A 20,662-nucleotide genomic window follows, 5' to 3' on the forward strand; every position below is an offset into this window, starting at 1 on the left:
TTGCTCTTTCTGCTTGATTAGACGCCCAGACCCTGACGAGTACAGCTGGCCTTGTCAAATGCAACATGCCAAGGCCAAACATGGCTGAGCATGGAGAGCTGTTCTTAACCCATGAAGTATGGCCCCAGCCCTGCAAGGACTGCGAGCACAAGCTCTCTGAGCTGTACAAGAGTATATGAGTAATGCCCAAGTCATCTTGCAATAGCCACAGAGCTGGATCAAACATCTAGGTGCCCACATGAAACTTTTTTATCTGTTGACAAATCTCTAAATTTGAGCAGGAATTAAGGATTAAATGAGGAAACCCTTTTATAACTAAAAAAAAAAAAAAAAAAAAAAAAAAGGACATTGACATAGTCTGAAACAGAGCTACCCAGAGTCCTGCCACGGCACTTGATAGGGCTCAAGCTGAAAGATCAGCCCAAGCACAGAGGAAACCATATAGTGAAGCCCCACGCAGTTTCCCAGTGAGTTATCACTGTGCTGCAGCATTATAACTGTGACAAAAATACCACCCTGCAGCAAGCATGCGATGAGTGAAGCAACACAGTTATTGATGCAATCTTGGAAGTGCCAGCAGTGCCTGAGGTTTTCCTTTTGGTTTCTCTGTGCAGAATCCAGGTCTGAGAGATCCTGACATTTAATTCTGGAACTCCCCCTGTGATATTCACACGCTTCCCTAAACTGGATATTGCACATACTGAAACGAGTGTCTGTGCTTCACTGATCGTCCTGTGGGAAAATGTGTCTGATAAAAAAGTTTAGTTCCTTTTTTCCCCTTCAATTCCTTCTGTTTGTACCAGATTTTGCATAAACAAAATCCCAAACACCATATTCCCTTGCAAATATTTTCACTCCAATCAGACCTTAAATTTCTACTCATGGCCCCTGATTCCTGTTCAAATGCTCTATGAAGAATTCAGTATCTAAAATGTCGAAGCTGATAAAATCAGACTACAAAACACCGCCAGTTTTCACAGCTGTTTTTGCAGCGCTGGGCTGCGTCCTTTCTGTGCTGACGAAAACACGCTTTATCCTGGTTTATTATGGCTAAACTCCTGCAGCTTGTGCTCTGCAGGGAAATGCTGCCCCGTGACCTGGCAGGAGTCCCCACGGTGATAACCCTGTCCCTGCCGGGCCCCGCTAATCGCGCCTCCCCACGCTGCCAGCCCCCCCAGACACACATCTGTACTGGCTATTGCAGAGTTCTTCTGCACAGCAGCTCGTTCCAATATCTCCTCTCAGTGCTGCTGGACTGTGAAGCCTGTCACAGCTCTCTGTGGTTACTTCACATCAGGGCAGAGCTGTTTCTGTAAATATGCATCCTGAAAATACTCGGTTACAAACTCCCATCCGTGCAGAGCTACGGCCGGATTTGCAAAAATGTGTGGAAAAAAGAGATGAACATTTTCAAGATTCCTTTACTGCTGCTGAAAATGAATCATCTATACATGAAAATTATGAAAACTCAAAAAATGGCACATTAACATACATCTGAAGAAGAACTGGATAACAATTATATAAATACCAAGTCTCTACCAAGATCTAAAAAGTAATTACAGGCTCAGTTTTCTGACAGATGAAAGAGACAATTTTACAGAAATTTGGTTCTGTCTATGCCTCAAAGATACTGAACAAAACCTTTCTTTCTTTTTTTCTTTTGTTTTTGGTCCTGCTACACTGCTTCTACTAAGCAGTAAAATTCCATATTTTTTTCATAATGTCTTTAGTAATACAGTTGCTACTTGGAGAAGTATGGCAATAACATGATACTTCAACCTTGATGACTAGGTAAAATTAAAATATGGGTATGGTACAATAATTCAGGTTATTGCAAGTATAATGAGACATTTTCTTATGATTTTTTAAAATTTTAACTCTTTTCTTTGTTTAAGTTATTTCTTTATTGTAAAGGCCTACTAAATTTTTTTGCTACCACTGCCTTAAGCCTTGTGACTTTGAGCCCAGTGTAAGGGAATTTATTTTGAAAGTAAAACTGAAGACAGTCACCTCATTTAAAATGTTTTTTTGAAGGTTTTATATACAACTTTTAAGTGTTAGTTTCCTCCCTCATGAGCAAGTGAGGGAGACAGAACAGGATTTCAATCTTCAAATAAATGTAATCAGTTTTCAGGGCTTATCACTAAACAGATGTTCCTGTGGATTTTCAGCCTTCTAGGTGCCCATTCTAGCTGTCCCCTCTTCACAAGAACTAGTAGGGTGGTGATCACTAGAATTTTGATTATTGTATTCTATGCTGCATTTTGGTTTCTTTTGTGATAGATACAGCAAAAAATGTGTCAGTCCATGTTTTGCATGAAGCAGCAATTAGGCATTCCCAGGTTGGCATTAAATGGCTGTGTGGGCTGGATTCCTGAAACACCTGAGAAGTGTGCTGGTGCCTGATATTTAAAATGTATTTATGTGTAGCTTTGCTGAGCGTGACGAAGCTCATATGAACTAGAGGACTAAGTGGCATTTCTGAAGCAGTATGGATGCTGCCAGGTCTGAGGATGTAGTGTGACAACAAGGTACCCAAATTAGAGGCAAACAAGGTCACAACTAGAAGACGAGCCAGTGCTGCCACCGAATTAACCCACCATCCTCCCCAGACTGACTGGCCCTGCTGAGAGCGAGCGCTCATTAGCCCGGGAGCAGCAGCAGCCCCGTACCCTGTGCAAAGCAAAGGTGCAGTTTGGGACAGGCAGATCCCAGCCAGGCAGAGATGCAGTCATTTGCACAGAGCCTCCTGCTGCAGCCTGGTGTGGCTGAAGGGGACCGTGCTGCAGGTCCTGCTGGCCCTGGGGACACCGAGGCTCCTCAGTGCCTGCACTGCTCCAGGCACAGAGACACAGCCTGGTGGCAGGGAACGCCAGCCCCAGAGGGATTCAAGACCTGCTGCTGGCAGATCCTGATAAACTCCAGCAAGGCTGCCTGGCTTGGCTCCAGCTCTGACTGCAGGAGAGGTGTGGGACAAGGCAATGTGGCAGATGTCAGCAAGGAGGCAGCAGGAAGGTGCAGAGGAGGGTGTGGAGACAGACAGGTGACAGTGATGGAGCCTGAGTTTAAAATGTAAAATCTTAGAGGCTTTTCAGAGAAATGAAACCCGTTGGTGAATCTCTGGGAGTACCTGGTGGACTCTGCGTGGACTATCAGGCTTCATCTTCTCTGTTCATCAAAACCAAGACTGGGTTCTTTTGAAAATATGTCCATGCTGTCCCCATACTGGGATGGGGTTTTCTGCTCAGCAAAAATATGCTTTGATAATTCATCTGATCAGGTGGAGAAAGGCAGAAGGTAGTGAAATCTGAGAGACAAAACAGAAAGGCAAATCTGCTCAGGGTTGGGGCTAATCTGACAGTCCACCTGGACAGTGGACTTTAACCTGGGAGGAAAGGCTGTAATCTTAAAATTGTCTTGGTAGAGCATCCAAACAAAGTGTCACACAGCTGGGGCTGGTCATCACCTTGACTAGCAGCTCTGTTTCTTCATTAGATGCTTTTAAAAATAAATAATTCCTTTTAAACCCCATCCTGATATATTAGGAAACACTATTGGAAACTTTTTAACATCATTTTAATCTGTTGTGGAAGCACATAGTAACCATCCAGCTACTAATAAGACATTAGTTTGGGCCTCCTTTGACTAAGGCATCTTTGTACTTCTCAATAGGGAACTTTTGAACACCTTAGTATCCTTTTTTTCATGGTATCAGGCTAGAATTTGCATTTTTGAAAATTAACAAAGCTCTTAATTCCTTTGAAGTACCTATTTGTTTTAATTTCACTCTAATGTGTCTTAGGTCTTTTATAGATTGTCCTTTAAATCTGGATTACATCTGTGGCCAGAATGATCCTCTGAAGGCTGAATTCCACAGTTCCCTATTTGTGCCATACAACCTTCACCATTATAGGGGTTTGCTGGTATTGCTTAGAAGCTCTGTGATTTCTTTAAAGTCATGCTAAGCTATTCCAACCCAGTGAATATGCCACTGCTAGAGGTGCACCCTTGAGACACTGAGCAGGATCTTAGTGTAAATGAGATGCTTGTGCCTGAAAATGTCTAGGACAACATGCTGCCCTGAATGTCATGTTTACAGCAGATGTGATAAAAGGATTTTCCTTTGCACTTTAAGGGAAATATATTTTGGGCCTTATACTTTCAGACTGGTCTTGGTACGGAAGAGACTGTGGAAAGGATTTAAGAAATATAAAAATCTGTTCAATAATATTTAATTTGTTTTTAATACCTCCCTTTTATGACATGTAAAAATCCTAAATTTTTGTTTTATAAGTCACACTCTCTGTGTAAGAGGTAAAAAACATCTGTAGCACATTGCAAGACCATTCTGTCTGTACATTTGGCTGTTTCAAAGGAGAAAAATCACCACAGCAAGTCTTGAGCTGCTTTTACCCCTACACACTATGGAACTCTAAGCCTTGTTAAATTCAGTGGGGTGAGAATAGAACTTTTGTGCAAAAGATACTGCTTTGGCCAAGCATCTGTCCCGCACAGAAACAGGAACACAGCTGGAAGGTGTGTTTTGGAAAACATTTGTGCATGAAATAAGACATGCACATAGGGCAGTATGTCAGCATGACTTTCTACCTGCCAAAGAAGCTTTTCCTGCCCTTTTGTGAATTTGCATGTGAGTGGCGTATATTTTCTAAGCTAAGGCGTAACAAGACAAAGCAGTCCCTGGGTGATTTTTTTTCCTGGTTTTGTAGGGAACCTTCTGTCTGCTTGTTCATCTCTTTCTCAGTTCTCACTGACTTCTGGAGCTGTGTATCAGATTTGACTGGAATTAGCCAGAACTGGGTTTGTTAAATGTAAATTAGATTAGTCCAGTCTCACCGTATTACTACAGTACCTGGAATTTATGCCATTTAAGTTAGCTTGAGACTTCCTCAGTTCCTTTCTTTGTCTTGCACAGATGTGAACATTGAACGCAGGACCAGCAGTGGTAGTGACTGTTCTGCAGAAAAATGCTGGTATGTGCGCTGGGGAGACAAATGGGGAGATCTTTGTTAGAAGAAATGGACTTGGTATGTGCCCACAGCTAAACCTGCTTAGAGCTGAAGTGCTCTTCTGCACTATAAAGGCAGCATTTTGACTCTGGCCTCTGTAGCTCAGAATTATCTGGACAGCAGACACACAAGAGTCAAATCAGAGTGGAAACCTTGATGCTGATCAGCCATTTATTCTAGTTAGCTTCTTAGAGCACAAGTGTCTTTTTTTTCAGCTTAAAATTATGAGATTAATACAGATTCTTTGGCTTCATTTTTCAACCAGCAAAAGAGCAATATATTTACCTTGAAGGAAGAAAATATATTGGTTGTGAAAAATACTCACTGGAGAGTCTTGGAAAAAGAAAATGCTATTGCTTCTTTTTTTTAATTTTTATTAAAGCTAGTAAAGCACAGGCTTCCTTGCTGCTCTGTCACCAAAAACAGTGGGTTTAGCTCTAATTTGAAGAACTAATGCAGAATGTTCTCAGCTAATCCATCCAGCTACCAGCAAAGGAATTTCATGAGGCTTGGATGCTGTTGGAGTTAAACAGGTAATTTATTTGCATCTGCATAATATATGTGCACTTTGTTTAACTCTGACATAAGAAATAAACTGTCTTGAAAAGTGTGATTAATTGAAAGAGAAATCAGGAATCAGGCTTTTAAAAAAGACTCCTGCAATGGAGCTACACCACAACTGTTTTCCCAAAATGGAACCCCAAAATTTTCAACCTAAAGGAATCAAGTCTTAGATGTCTCAAAGCTGGTCTGTTTTCACAGCCTTGCAAAACTCCATCAGGGAGGCAGATGAAAATAAGCACTCCCCACGGTAAGGTAGATTATACTGTGAAAGCAAATGTGTTAGTGAGTACCAGGGAACTCACACGAGGGAGGAGAGAGCTGCAGGAAATGTTTCAATCACTGCCTGCACCTTATTACACACATAATAACCCAGTCAAGCACACAAAGCCCTCTGAAATCAGCCTTCATATGATCTGTCATTTTGAAATTCTTCATTTGTCAGACATACCTCCATCCCTGCTTGTAGGCCAGGGAAGCTGAGGCATCCTCTGGAGCACAGATGTGTTATTGTGCTGTATTCTGCAGGCACACATGGAGCACCTGCTCTGTGAGCAGCAGGGAGTGATGACAGGCTGCCTGGGGACCAGCAGCCTGCTGTGCAAACACAGCATGCCTCCTGCATTTTCAGCCCTGTGTCCCCCTTCCTCATCATTTTTTTCCATGGGGTTCCAGCACTACCACAGTCAGTTAAGTCCAAATATTTTCAAGCTAGCTAAGAATTATTTTAGATCTCCAGGTGACACTGGAAGCAATTTGTTGAGTTTCCTTTCCCAGCAGCTGGACAGCAGTTTGCTGTTGAGAGAGAAAATGCCAGGCAATGACTCCTCTTTTTAATCTGCTGTGCAGCTTTGAGAATTGGAGCTTTCTGTCCTCCACTGAAGACATTCCCCCCAGGTCCCAGTCTCCCTCTTTCCTCCAGCAGCAGGACCCATCACTGTACTCACTGGGAGCTTTGCCCCTTCCCCACTGCCCTCTGCCCCATGGGGTTTTGTGTCTGGCCCCAAAAATGGGCATGCAGAGGACATGCACATTTCTCTCTTCTCAGACAATGTTAAATAATGGTGACTGGGATCATTGGGAATTAACTTCAGCCTGTGAACAGTCCACAGTTTGGGTGCAGTAAGCTGGGCAAGGACCACTGGCACCTTGAGTTCCAGGTCATACTATTGTGCAAGTTCATCTGTTCACCTCCACTCCTCACTCCCCTGTGTGTTTGTGTGTGTGTTTGTGTTTCAGGGTACAGGCATGTCAATGTGAAAAACCCCACAACCCACAGAAGGGAGAAGGGTTGGTCAAATGCATCACTGGGATGGAGGGGGAAGCCAGAAGAGCACCAGCTGATTCACACACAAATCAGCAGGGTCCACTATCACCCAGCCAGATTACTGAATTATCCATCCTCAACCTGGACAGTTTCCCAATTCTACATTGCAGATTCAGCCTATCTAATTAAATGTGTTTCAGAGGCTTGCCTCACTGCATGCCTTTATTTTGCAAAAAATGTAGGAAAAGAGGCAGCTGCCATGCACACCAGAAATCCTGATTCTGCTGTACTTGGGAAGGCTCTATAACACTGGCTGATAATTAGTTAATAGATACCTCTATTAAATAGAAAAGCCAATAATATATTCAAGGCAAGGTGTTTGAGATTTGGCTGCAGATGTAAGATTGCAGTTATTTCTAGTTACCCCTTTCAGGGAGCAGCTCCATGTCCCCCAAAGCCAGGCAGCGACCCCCTAAGGCAGAATGTTCCTGGAAATTGCTTTAGCTCCTTTCTCGTACACCCACCCTTCAACAGAAGCAATTATCTGAATACCTGGAGTCAAAAGGCTTTAAGAGCAGGTCACAGCTGCTGTACATGTTCTGTAGGGGTCTTACAGCACACTTAAGTGCTCTCACCTGCCATGGGCTATTCTCAGGATGGTTTTAGAGTGGGAGACTTTGGCAGTCCTTTTCCCAGGGCTGGGAAGGCTTGGACAGACCTCTGTCCTGCATTAGCCAGCTGAGCCTGCAAGCTGTGCAATGGCTTGCTCCTTGAAGAATCTTGAGCAAAGCCCATGGCTGTCCCTTGAACATATCCTGTGCCTCCACCAGCAGCAACCTGCACAGAACCCCTCTTTTGCACTTCTGCATCACCCCTTTAAACAGAAATTGGGCTGCCACAATGTATTCCGAATAGAGAAATACTCCATAGTTGTGGTCTCCCAGGAGAAAAAGCACGTTCTTTAAATATAAAAAGCAGATTTATTACATGAGAAAAAATGCAGGGTGCATTTTGTCACTATGTTTTTATTGCTTTCTGATCCAGAGGGAAAATATTTTATTACAGCAGCAGTTGCCAAGTCAACTGTTGTGTCCCAGCCATCCCCACAGAGGAGGCAGCACGTCACCTGGTTGTGGGCACATAGTCCAAGGGGAACAAGAGCTTTTCTTAATCACATATCACCAGTTTTAGTACAGCTCAGCTTTTCAGCGGTTATTTACAGGCTGGTTTATGACCTGTTGTGACACTGCTCTGGATTTACTCCAGCTTTTAATAGGCAGGAACTCACATATTTCACTTTTTTTTATTTATTGTCAACCACAAGGTCTGAAAAAGCACTGAGGGTGGATTCGCAAATTATCACAGCATGGCCTGTGCCTATAAGTGATGGGAAAAGACTTGTCCTTCCTTGGGAAGAAATCCTGGTCATTCAGTTATTGTATCCTCTCAGATTTCAGGATGTATTCACCAGGATTTCTGGCACAACCTCAGTGTTCCTGCTTAGCAATGTAGCAGTAGGTACAGGCATTTGCTGGAGTTTTACTGTGTGCCTTCTTATTTACGACCTTGTCCTCATGCTCAGCACTGGAAACTCTGACTCTTCCATACATCAGCCTGAAACAAGTACTTTAAAAATGTCTGTTCTACTTTCTGTTAGCACAGCCTGGCTCTGCAAGAATAACCTCTTTCACTCCCAGATGACTACAGAGTGTAGGTCCAGAGCCCTCCTGGGAGGTCCCCAAGCATCCAGGTTTAGGATTTGTTGCCTTAGTATCCTTGCTTTGTTGTTTCTTAGCACAAGCATTGTCCATTGCTTCAGCACTGTTTCTGCACCCACATCTGCTGGCAGCAGGTGAACTTGGCCCAGGGAATGAGGCACTTCAGTGCCTTTCCTCTGAGCTGGGGGCATGGAGGGACAAGGACAGCTATGTCCTGCTAAGCATTCTGCAGCCTCCATAGCTGTGCTACTCCTGTTCCTGTGTTTCATGGGGCACCAGCAGCAGCAGCAATGATACTGTGTTTTTAAGGGGTCCAGAGTTTGTCTGGATGAACTGAGGACAGAAATGCAGGGTGATCAGTGCCACTTATGGCTCTGTCTAGAATACTGCTGTGATGCTGCCAGTAAGCCATTCCCCCACCATCCTGAGGCTTCAGTTTACTAAGCCCAGTATTTATAAGCATGACTTTGTAATTCTTTCCCCATTTATATTGAAAAAAATCCCAGACTGTTTTCTTAAACTTAATAATGAATGAAAGCACTAAGTTGGGTCTCCTCAATTTCTCTGGAAATCTCCTCTGCACAAACCAGGAGAATAACTGAGAATTTGTTTTTATCCAACTTCTTTCAGCACTAGAGTTTGCTCAGTATATATTGCTCTGTAGTGAATATGCCTGCTTATTACCAGATATTTCCTTTCCCCTTCCACTTCTTTCTATAAAAGCAGAGTCTAATCCTATCTGCTACTAGAGAAAAAAGTTATCCTTGCACCTGAAGTACAGGCTTTATTCTGGGGCTGAGATAAGTGGGCTGAAGAGAGCCCTGTGTGAGGAGAAGAAAGGTACAGACAACAGCTTTTGGGCAATATCAGTAGCAGAAACTGCTAGTGTCCAAGTGTGTTCAATTCTCTAGTCTTTTCATTTGGTTTTAAAATCACACAGACCACACAGGGGGATTCTAGATGAAGGGCTCCATTTGGGAAAATAATCAGCTATTGCTCAAAGTAGGCATGGTTACACACTATTCCAGCAGGTACCTGTTTGGAAAAAAAGTGCAAGTGCATGTACCAAAACCACATGTAGAATGTGGAAATTAGGGCAGGAAGGGAAGGAGCTCATGGATGGTTGGACTTTCTTGCTGTAACAGTCACTTCAAGTCCCATTTGCTCATTAACTGACAAAAGGGAGAAGAGCTTGAGGAAAAGGTTGAAGTATCCCATCAAGGCACTGGGAGCCACAACAATCAAAGAAGTCCTGTGGTTCATAGTGCTGGGAGCAGCTTCTGGTTTGGGTTGGGAAAGAAGCAGTGGGATGGTTGAGCAGAGAGCACGGCTGCTGACCAGGGAAGAGACTCGTGCCCTTTCTGATTAATTTTAACATTCTGTTCCAAATATTAGAAAGTACATTTGCAACAGATGTTTCATGGGGAGAAACCTCTTTAATCCCTTCCTTCAGGCTAAATAGCTTTACAAAATCCTCCCCATGGCTTTGAAAACCCAGTAAAAATAACAGCTGAGCTACAGATGATAACTAATCTTGCTGTTTGTGTTCGATCACAAAATGGATGGCCAGTAATATGTCACATGTAAGGGCTTTTTTGCTGAGATATGTTATGAGTTGCACTTCTAAAATCTCCTGACACAAATTAAGAAATTATATGATTGACTGTGTGCTTGGGTCATCAAACATCAACCACTTTCAACAAGAGAGAGATGAACATAGGATCTACCCCGATAAACTATATGAGGGTTGACAGAAGATTGACTTAATGTGATTTAAGCATCAAATATTACTCCATAAGAATAGAAATAAATTTGCTTCCACATCGCAAATTATATATCCATATTGGGACCTATTTTGAATGAATCCTTTAATCAACATTGGAAGAAACAACATTGGAGTTAGACCATCACTGAGGAGTTTGGAAGATCCCAGCTCTAAAAACTATTATAACACTTGTAAGCAACTACAGACATAATGAGAGATATTATTAACACTTTTTACTTCTCTTGCCATACTGCCAAGGGACCTAGATCAGGAATTTGAATTTCCTTTGAGCATCATGCATAAATTAGAGCAGATCTCTTTAAATTAATATAAAATACTATGTTTAGAAAATGTTACATATTAAGAAATATGGTTGCTTTGTGTCTCCATCTATGTCTGTGCCACTCAGAACTAGTAACTCCTTAAATAGAGATATTTAGCTGGAAAATCAGCAACAGAACAGGATCTGCTAAGAGCCAGGTACGGATTAAACCACCAGCTTTAGGCTCTGCAGCTTCTGGAGCTACATCAGCACCTAAATTGTTTCTAAACTTGGATTATTTTTAAAAAGGAAGTCTGGCTTTTCCTTTTATTTCATTGAGCTTTGCTGCTCTGCTTTTGTAGGTCAGTGGCCAGCCTGTTGGAGCAAATAGTCCTTGATCTTGCAGAAGCCAGTCCGGGAAGAAAATGAAGGCTCAAGCCTTGGTTGGAGGGATCATGTTAAATGGAGCCAAAACCTGTTGGCACAGTTGTTAATTATAATTTTAATTCCTGGGTTTTTAGAAGGTCAAAACATTCTTGTGATGTGTCTGCTAACATTGCCTGTCTTTTGCAGAATCTTTACTTATCTCCAGGCCTCAAATTTCCCCATATGCCCCAAAATGTTTGATTTCAAGATTTCCCAGGCTGGAATGGGAAGACAGAATCTGTTCCTGTTCAGAGCAAGAGGCTAGAACTGATTGCAGAACCACACAGACATCACTGTTAGTCCTTTGGCTGCTGGCTGTTCATTGCATTTCTTTACCCATGGCCAATGGAAATTAATACATCTGCTTTTATTGGGACAACAGTGAAGGGTTTGAATCCTTCCTGCACTGAAAGAGTCACTGCAGGCTTGGTTTAATGCCCTGAGAGGTGCTTTCTCCACATCCCCCTCCCTGCCCCCTGCCATCTCCATCCTTTCCCCACGCTCTCTATAAGAGTATTTTCAGTGCTCCCACATCATCTTCTGCTGTCTTCCTGGGGGCTGCTGTGATTCCCAGCCCAGCTGAACTGTCCCAACCCAGGAGAGGCAGATAAGCACTGGATGGCACATGGAGAGCATGGAGGGGAGAATAGTGTTTCCAGCTCTCCTAGTGGAGGGTGGATAATGACAGAGGTGAGGCAGAATCTCTTTGAGGAAGAGGAGAGCAAAGGGCATGGGCAATTTGATTGTTTGAGGGACAAAAACAAAGCTGAAATGATTTTGCTAAGTACATCAATGCTTCTCAGAAGGTCAGATAAATCAGTGCAAGGTAGGGAGACTCTAAATAATCCAAAACTTGTGGCAGCTGTTCCAATGGGGTATTGCAGACTTAGGCACCATTGTGAGCAAAGCAGAACACTAGAAGAGGTCTAAAAGCAAGGCAGACCTGGTCTCTGCTTCTTCCCTCAAGGAGATGCAGCAAAAAAATGTATTTCCTTATCATTCACAATTTCAGTTCTAAATACAGTTCATAGGCATCTATTTTCTTCATTTTATGCTGCTTCTCCCATAATCTTTGTCTTTTCTTTTCCTCTGTAAGCCCAATCTATTGTTTTTACTTGAGGTCCAGAGCTGATGACTTGTTTGCTTTCATTGTCAAGTATTGCTTTCTGTTTCACTACTGTTATCCTTCACTTGTACTTTGAAACAAAGGCACTATGCAAACAGAGAACAAACCATGTCCTATAGCAAAGCATTTAAGGCTCTTTTGTGTGTTATCATGAATTGTCTTCTATCACCCCATATTGTTGACAAACTGTGAAACTTGTACTCTTTGCTATCCACTGGATTTGGGGACCCAGCACTTTTTTCAAATCACATTAAGGACTTTTTCAACCACAAATATTAATCCCCACATCTTTATGCCAAGGTCCAAAGTTTGATGACCAGATATCAGCATTCCTGTAGCCAGACAGGAGGAGAGTCACCACTTCTGGTCCAAGTACAGCTGACTTTTGATGCTGTTTGGAAAGACCATGTGGCTATAAATTGTGACACATTTACCAGCCCTGTATTTCTGTTTTTCTTTTCATGTTCTTTTCTAGATGTACTTCAGTATCATGTACATTTTCAGAGATTTTAAAAAAATCTTTCAATTTTTTTTATTTTTAACTTATTTTACAACACTATATGAAGCCAAAGTCTTTAAAAAAATAATAATTTTCTAATTTTTAAAAATTTGAAATCTAAGAAAACTTTAAAAACCAAATTAGGCTTCACAGGATGGTAAAATATACTAATAATTGGTTTATTTTAATTTGAAGCTTATTCTTTCCAAGAATAGGGAGATTTAGAAGAAAGGGTGAGGTCATTCCAGCATATACAGAGAACAGCAGCTAGTGACCACCATTAAAACCTCTGGATTACAGATGACCTCCTGGAGTTACAGGTGGAACAGCTGCTGAGTCTCAGTCCAGGCATGTGGCCAGTTTACAGCAGGCTCTGGGCATCATCTCTCAGGACAGCAGCCTTGCAGAGTGTCTGTGATTCAACAGCTCTGTGTCTTCTACTGCTCCCTATGGGATGGTTCTGCCTGCTCTGATTCTACAGGAAACACTTCCAAGTCCAGTTAATGTGAAAGCCCAGAGATGCTCTCATCTCTGAGAGGCAAAGTATTAATGTGGCCAAAATTAGGCTTTGCAACAGTAGAAACCTATGTAAACCTAGCTCCTGTTACTGTCATCCTGTTTGGACTCAGACCTCGTATGTGAGGTGGGTGGTGGGGGTGGTTCCTTTCTCCCCTTCCTGTCCAGGTTTGGCAGCCTCAGCTTTTTCTGAGGCACGTGGTTATCACTACCTGCATGTTGCTGTCAGCAGCTCTGTTCCTAATCCTCAGAGCTTGGTCCAGATCTTCCCTGGATCTCTCTAAAAAGCCTTTCCCCAGCTTTCCTGATTACCTAAAACATTCCTGTGGAGGAGAACTTAATCCAAAAGCATAATTGCAGGAGGAGACAGAGCCAAATGGACCCTGGACTTGCTTGGCGCTGCACTTCCCGAAATAAAGATTAAACAGCTATTTAGTACTGTTGAACTGTCTCTTGAAGAACCATAATTTCTTATTAAAGGTATCAGGAAAATAAAATTATTTGTCTTTCTGCTGTCATTAGCACTGAGCTCTGCACAGGACAGGCTGCCCATGGAGAGATCTTTAGCTCATGCTTCTGTAGACAATATCCTCCAGAAAGAAGGTTAACATTGCTTCACTTTTACTGCTCTAAAACCGAGAGGGCTGCAAAACCCAGCCTAAAGCACAGCTTTGTTTTATCTGAACCCTGCTGCAAACCAGCCCATTAATAAAGTAATTGGGCATAGCCTGAGCAAATTGGAATCACACATTGCTTATATTCAGCTCCCAATGTGCTCATTCTCTGAGGGCTGAAAGACTGAGCTGCCGTGCAGCAGGGTGGGACTCAGCAGAAAGGACTGTGTTGTGCAGGCTGGACTGTGAGCCAAAATAGCAGCCGCCTCTGTGGAGAAGAGGACAGCTCATTTGCTTGTCTTTGGGGGACTTTGCAGGACAGAAATGCTTTGGTTTGTAATTTACAGAATAAACCACACAGTGGCTTTCTGCTGAAAGGCTCCTTCATATTAGGGCTGGAAGAAAATAGGAAGGAAAAGAAGAAAGAAAGCATGAAAAGCAGGGGAAAATGAGGATATAGGGGTAGTGTCCTGCCCTGCAGGTCTGCCTCACCCCACTCCACTGCCTTTGGCCCTTTGCTGTGTTCCCTGCCTCTCCAGCTCACAGAGCTGGGGTGATGTGCCTGCAGCCTGTGTGCAGGGTCAGGCTGTCAGTGAGGATCTGCTGCTGCCTCAGCACGAGGGAGAGCCGGCAGAATCTCCCCATCAAAAGATCCAGTACCTGGACCTGCAGGAGTTGCACTTATCCCTGCCAAAACCAGACTAAAACTACCCCTGAAATGATGGCTGGTGACACTACCAGCCTTGGGAGCGTGTGTCTTTCAGCATGACTGTGAATTTGGAAGGTAAGGTGGCACAAGACTGGGCACCCAACTACATGTTCAGGCCATGACGTTTGTTCATTCAAACACCAGCCCCAAGCTGGCTCTGGAAGGTGCTTTCCAACACCCTAAAACTGCAGCCTGGGCTTTCCCTTTCTCCTAGCCCCAGTCCCAGGCTGAGCCCCAGGCTGAGCCTTAGGCAAGGCACACATGTTCACCACCAACTAGAGAGCCCTCCAAGACAAGCCTAGCATCATCCCTGCCTTACTTGGGATTTTTATTTACTTTAGATCCTTTCAAGTTCTCCTACAGCTGCAACTCTGGAATTTCTCTTTCATTCATTTCATTTGGGAAGTCAGTGATAGGAAGGAAGAAGTTGGTTTTCTCATGGAAAATTAAATATTCATTTCAGACAGCCCTCTTAGTACCTGCAGAAAGAACAACAGAGGGCACTGGATCTTTGACCTTTTGCCTGTTCTGCAGATTTTACTGCTCAGTATTTTAGACATATTAACTTGGCATTGATAGATAGGAAATCTCACAGAGAGTATGGGGAGACTGAGGTCAGCACAGGTGGGGAAGTTAATTCAGAAACACAAAATTGACTTTTGTGATGTATTGGTGGCTTCCAGAGCATCTCCATCTGAAACCACTTGGTCAAAGCATCACAGACTTAAGTTACAGAGCAGGGTTTGGCAATGAGGAGAAAGAAAGCAGTTATGATCACTACAACAAGGATTCTGCAGTCTAAGGGAAAGAAATACTTGGACATTAAAATGCTTCCAAAATAAACCCACAATCCTGGGTCTTCAAGCCTTCATCAGGTTTAAACCCTTTGAAGTAGCATGGCTAAAACTGTAGCACGGACCTGCAGGTTGCTTCAGTCTCTGTGTTCACATACTTTCCTCCTGAAAAGGAAGTTTCTGGCTCTCACAGCAGATCTCTGCTCAGCTTTCTTATCCATTTCTTTCCAGGAACCTTTTGTTCTTTGTGAAGGCAACAGTCAATAGTTACCTAATACTACAGAGACCTACTTCTGCTTGTCATGAAACAAAAGAAAATACTATTGGCAATTGCATCAAATTGAAAGTTATAAAATCAGGAGGAAAATAAGATAAATACATTTATTTGGATACAATGGAAAAGTTTAAAAGACAAACTCAAACCCATTTATAAAATATTCTGGTGCCTAGTCCTGCAGTATAATATAGTGTGTGCATCTATTGATCACCTGCTGGAGAGTAGCAGAGTTGTATCCTTTAAAAAAATGGAATTTTCTCTCCTTTCAGATAATGAACAGCTTCCAGAGTGGAGCTGTGACCCAGAGGTTTAGAGGTTGGTACAGGATTAAGAAAAAATTATTGACGAGGAAGGAAAAAGAAAGGAATTTTTCTGGGGAAGAAAATGGCCTGTAAAAGCTGTACAAAAGCATAGTCAATTAGCTGCTGGAATGACTAATTTCTAGGTGGGTGGATCTGAGCAGACTGCAGAAACCTGTGTTAAGCCCCAAGGCTCTGCTCCCAGCACGTGGGAGAAGTACCTCAGCAAGGGATCCAAAAGCATGAGCACATCTGCTGGGGAGCTTTATGACACAGGCAATAGGGCATGGCCCAGAGGAGGCCAGGCAGGCTCTGAACCTCCCCTGGGCTGCAGTCATGAACCTTTTTCAGCAAAATAGAGATCTCAGTCCTTCCCTCCAGGTACCTGAGCAGGAGTCAGCTTTTAATTTTTATTTAAAAGCTTCTCTGAGCGCTGCTGAGTGGTTAAGGCAGGGGAGATGTGCCAGCAGGACTTTCACTCTGCTGCTGGTGAACACCACCTGCTGTTTCACAGGGCAGGAGGAGGAGACACTCCCTCAGGGGAGAGGATGAGGGTAAGAAGGAGGAGAAGGAGGAGGAGGAGGAGGAGAAAATGATGGAGGAGTTGTTCCCTGTCGTCCTCTGCTGTCACCTTTTCAGCCTGTTGCAGAGAATGTTGTCCAAGAGAGAGGACCAGAGCAGTGACCAAACTTCTACTGTTCAGTGGTTTGGGAACTCACCTGGCAAGATACGTCTTTTCAACTGTGCCAGCTGTATGTTTTGTATTAAATAGTCTGTATTAAATGACTAAAATACAGAATGTGCCCTTACCTTGTCTATGGGACACAGACACCTGCAGGACTGGCCATGTACTCCATCTACCAAGCCAGGGAGACGTGCTGATTCTCATGCACCCTTTTCCAGTCCTCCTCAGCCCCACAAACATCTGCCACGGTGGAGGGAGTCACTGTCAGGTGCCCTGGGCTTCCTGCTATTTGGTGCACGCAGCTGGCGTGGGTGGGTTTCACTCAAGGGAAGGTTTGAACACAATTTCCCAGCTCTTACAGGAGCATTTCACAGGGAGGCTGTTACATAAAAGACAGGTAACATCTCCTCCTCCTCCACTGCCCGCCTTCTGTAAGGAAACCAGCAGTGAAAGTGCATTTTGTGAAAAGCTTGATCTTGACACTCCAGGTCAAGTGTTGAAAGTGCACGTTGCTAGTGCAGGATGCTCAGAGAGTTTGGGGAAAGAAATCTTCCTGTTTTCAGCCCCAAACTGGGGTTAATGGGGTGATTAACAGCATACTTGATTGGATTAAATTTTTTTTCAATTTTTTTTCTTGAACTTTAAGGTAAAATAATGAGGAATATTCCCAGACAAAACTGCAGCATAAGTGGCCATGAGTGACTTAAGGGTTAGGTAACATTATGCCTGTGTTCTCCTGTATGCACACTCAGAAATCAGATTTCAAGATGTCATTTTAAAAATTGAAGAGTTTTGACAGTAGCCCACTAGATTTCAAAATGGCAACTACAGATACTGGAGTATTTTAATCTTTAGAATTTATCTGATATTAATATAAATTTATATTTTTTCTGCATTACAAAAATACCTATTGTTTGATTTGCTGCTTAGCTGACTTTCTCACCTCTGCCTTTAAGACTTGCTTAATTTGTATCTCATCACAAATGATGATTTCCCATATTGTCATTTGCTGGTAACATATTTTCCCATATATTGTTTTCCTTTCAGATAGCTAGGTCAAATGTGCACAAGCCACAAGTGTTAGCTTATATATTCCAAGCTATCTTTTATGTTCTTTTCTTTTCCCGTACAGCTGCCTATACAGTTTCTTAAATTATCTCATCATGCTTAAGATGCTGAGGCCTAAAAGTTGAAATTAAATGACAGGTTTAAAACCAGGTCTACTGTCTCTGTACCTTGAACTTTGAGTTACAAAAGTTTACTGAGAGAAGGAAATACACAATATATTCTGGGTAAACTGTAAGTTCATAGTGAAAATTAATAATACTGGGAAAGAAAATTAATGGATTGAAAGAAACTAAAGTGACTCTGTTCAGATGCTTTTAAGTAAAATAATATATTCTGAAAAGTCACTTTTGTTCTATGGTAAGGTGGGAGCTATATGTTAATTTCTTTTATTCCTGGATCATTTTCTCTCTGAGGTGTCATCAAGTTGAGTTTTCAGTACTACATTGAAATGAATATTCATCGCAGAGTTACAGCTTTTGAAAAATCTGTAGGGAAAACGAAAAAAAGCCCTGAACCCCTTTTCTTCCCCCTCTTCATGCAGCTGTGAACAGGCACAGCTCCCATGGGTTAGCAAAGCTGCACACAGCATCCGTGTTCTTCTGGGCAGGGCCTTTGAGCTCTGCAGGTGTCCCCTCATGTGGGACCAAGAGGTCAAGACAAATGTAAGAGTTTTGAGGGTTGGGGCTGCAGGAACGATGAGAACAATGAGAACAGGGGCAGCCCTGGTACTCCCTCAAGGAGACAAAGGGACTTGAGCTCATTGTGGTCAGGCAGAACCCCTTTGGGGAGGTTACAAAGCAGCTTTGGGCTGCTGGGACCAGGACTGCTGTGAGCAGTCCTCCAGCACTGAAAAGTCTACAGATTTTCAGGAAAATGGACAAAATGGCATTAATGGGTGAGTGAAATGGTATGGATATTGGACTGGGGGCAGGGAGTTTATGAAATAAGAGAGAATTAAGGGGTATGTCACAGCTCTCACTGCTCAATAATGTGGTTTTAAAGATCTGATTGATAAAATGGAGTAACAAGGTGAATCCCTTGGCTCACAAGACAGGTAGAGCTTTTCCCCAACATTCTCTTTAAGAGCTATGTTTTAAAAGCAATTTCAATTATGTGGAGAACAATGCTGTGGAGAACAATGCTGCCATAAATTGCACAGTAGGTTTGCAATTTACAAGTAAGGAAAACACTTTCAAAAGGGTGAGATTGGGGTGGTGCAGCTAAACCCTTCCAAAAACTCAGGAGATGGAGCCTCTGCATGGCCCTCAGCTCCTGCTGTTTCCACTGCACCCACTAAAATGCCCCCAATGGGACATATGGTACTTGTCCAGAATAAAATTGCCATTTTATTGACATAAAGTGATGTTATGAGCACTTCTGATTTTCTTTTTTCTAATCTTAACAAAGATTGTTTCCATTCTATGATACATGGACTTTTGGGCTCAGTGAGCAATAAAAAGGGTGCATTTAGTGCCACATAGTGGTAAAAACCCAAAACATTCAGTGAGGCTGAATATTCTGAAACCATGCAGGACATTAGGTGTTAATGCTGAACTTGTAAAAGTAAAAATAAATTGCAAATAAAATTAGGATGTACCAATCAATTTGTGATGTGTATCACCAAGATTTCGTTGTTGGAGGATGGTTTATACCACTAGCTAGATAAATGTGCAATATAGGAATTTTTTTGACTCTGTATTTAGAATTAGCTTGCTTTGCAGCAAGCAGAGCATTTTGTTCATTTATAGCCTTGACAAAATGGTGAGGGATGTGATAGTGGAATTGGCCCTTGCAAGTGGCACAGCAGCCACAGGGCAGAGCCATCCTGGATTAGAGCTGTAAAGGAGTCTCAGAAATGGCAGTAATATGGAGCAGTCTCTGAAGAAAAGGCTAATTTGGGATCTCTGGATTGGGAAGACATTTGCACATTTTGGGAATGAGTAGTTTTCTTGCTCAGGTGATGCAGAAAAGTATTACTGCTGTCAATAAGACAGGTAATGGTATTTCTGCAAGGGTAATGGATGTGTTGCAATTCATCTCCAGCCATCCAGCACCAGAAAAAGCTAGATGAAACAAAACCTGCAATGGTTAAAATAAACTGAAATAAACTAGGCTGAAATGAACTAATAAGACCAAAATTTCCCATCGAGCTCCCCAAAAGATGAATACACCTAAACAAGGTATGTTTGTATAGGGTTGTGAATGGGTCAAACGTGGTGTAACTTCAGATTCAGGAAATACAGTGAAAATGAGCTCTTGTTCCTGCTTCTGCTGTGCTACATGATCTTTCAGGGGCTCCAGAGGGAATTGTGGCACCTCTACCTACACAGTAGGACAATGAAATATTTGGCTGCTGGCATAGCATAGGAATAGCACAGAACAGTACTGTTTTGTAGATAAAGGAACTAAATTTAATGTTTTTGCATTTTGTATTGGGATGCTCACTGGCAAAGTGCTTCAAAATATGGATTTGATTGTTTATACAGTCTTCCTTCAGTTGCAGAGTTCAGCTGATGTCTGTTGCCTACTCCTCTGAAAGCAAATTCTTCCACTTCACCACACAGACATTTTTCAGGTAAGGAAGCATCAACTGCTGTAATTTTTGCTTCAGGCACACTATTTGGAAGGGTATTTAAATTTATTTTAAAGTAATATCAATGTATTGGTACAAAAGTCTTATGGTGCCATAGAAAATAAATCTATGTGATCTGGGTGAGATGGCTCAGTAGCACACAAAACTGCACAGAATCCTCCATGCTGAAAAAAATCAGAAAAGGTGTTTGGGGTTGTTTTGTTGTTTTAACCACGGAAGAACCTACAAGGCAGCCAGCCCTGCAACAACCACACAGCTGAGGGTGCCAAACAGGCTCAAAGGTAGTGCCAGTGAGGCCTGTCCTGTACAGCTGTGGTGGCACATGTGTGGACTTGGGATGCATCCCAGAGATGCTGGTGTATAAAGACAGCCTCCAGCTGATTCATGGCTCCAGCAGCCCTTATTCTTGTGCAGCTTCTGCACAATATTGAACCTTTTGGCTAAGAAAATAATTTT

This window comes from Pyrgilauda ruficollis, unplaced genomic scaffold (assembly GCF_017590135.1).
Source record: "Pyrgilauda ruficollis isolate IOZ18807 unplaced genomic scaffold, ASM1759013v1 scaffold1, whole genome shotgun sequence".
In the NCBI taxonomy this organism is placed as follows: Eukaryota; Metazoa; Chordata; class Aves; order Passeriformes; family Passeridae; genus Pyrgilauda; species Pyrgilauda ruficollis.